The sequence below is a fragment of the Pinus tabuliformis genome, chromosome 1_1 (genome assembly GCF_031772625.1).
Source record: "Pinus tabuliformis cultivar Carrire ecotype Pingquan chromosome 1_1, CPIR1, whole genome shotgun sequence".
Lineage (NCBI taxonomy): Eukaryota > Viridiplantae > Streptophyta > Pinopsida > Pinales > Pinaceae > Pinus > Pinus tabuliformis.
The window spans coordinates 292,377,331-292,378,454 of record NC_142297.1 but is presented as its reverse complement, the minus strand read 5'-3'; the positions used below and the strand labels follow the sequence as shown (position 1 = coordinate 292,378,454).

The 1,124-nt window shown below is 42.2% G+C and overlaps 1 pseudogene; it reads left to right on the top strand.

The window, feature by feature from the left end:
* Positions 1-309: 309 nt before the first annotated feature.
* LOC149212704 (protein SMALL AUXIN UP-REGULATED RNA 10 pseudogene) lies at positions 310-1,124 on the top strand (annotated as a pseudogene).

The following is a 1,124-nucleotide window of genomic DNA, read 5'->3' as shown; positions in this document are numbered from 1 at the left end:
CACATGGAGGGGCCACGCTCGTGGTACTTAGTCGGTTTATATTGCAGGTTGGCCTGGAAGTCCGTCTTCGAAGCATCTTGTATATTGTACATAAAGACACAGTGGACCATATCGTTGTTATACACCATTACCATCTTATCACTTGAAATCTCTGCTTCCGCTCATTAGATTCTCACTTTCACTTGTTATATATACAAATCGTATGCGTCCTTTCCACAACAAGTCTGTGCAAGTTTCTCATTAGGAGTCGATTTTAAGGAAGAAATTTGAATTTGATTTCTATCCTCCAGTCTCGTCTAATCCATTGCAATGGCAAGAAGATTGAGAAATCCTCAAGTTATACTTTTGAGGCAGATAATCAAAGTACTTCGCAAGTTTGCAAAGGGTTATAAGGCGACCAGATATGCCCTTTGTCCAGAGAAGAGTCGTTACTTCATGATGGAGGATGAGGTCCTGGGCACCTCATGCAGTGCTCTGCCCACAGATGTTCCCAAGGGACACTGTGCGGTGTATGTTGGGAAGGAACGAAGGAGGTTTATCATTCCTGCCACTTATTTCAATCATTCTCTGTTCCGGACATTGTTAGAGAAGGCCGAAGAGGAGTATGGGTTTAGTCACCAGATGGGGCTCACCCTTCCATGTGACGAAGTTGCTTTCGAATATCTGACGTCCATGTTTGGAAAAGCAGTACGTGCAAATTCGAAGCTAGATGAAATCATTGATTTCAAAAAGGCGATGGGCAGCGCATACTAAGTGTACAGGATTATGCAATTTATCGTTCCCGTACACTCTTCTAAGACGAGAGTAGATCAATCGTCATATCCTCTGCAACATTTGCCATCTCTAAGGATGAAACATGATTCAATATTCTCGGATTTCAGCAATCTCAGGATGCGTGGTAGTGGAAACGGTTACGTGTGAATCCAGACACTTCTGCCGGAGTTAATTTCCAGGGAAAGGAGCATATGGAATTAAACATCAACCAGAGAGCCTTTGTCTAAAATTTGGCATAGCAGTCATGCTGAAATTTGAAACCCTTATTGAGGGCTCACGAGATTAATTTTATCTTCCTCCGAAATGTATATATTTTTAAGGAAGATTAATGATATCGGAGGCCCTTATTG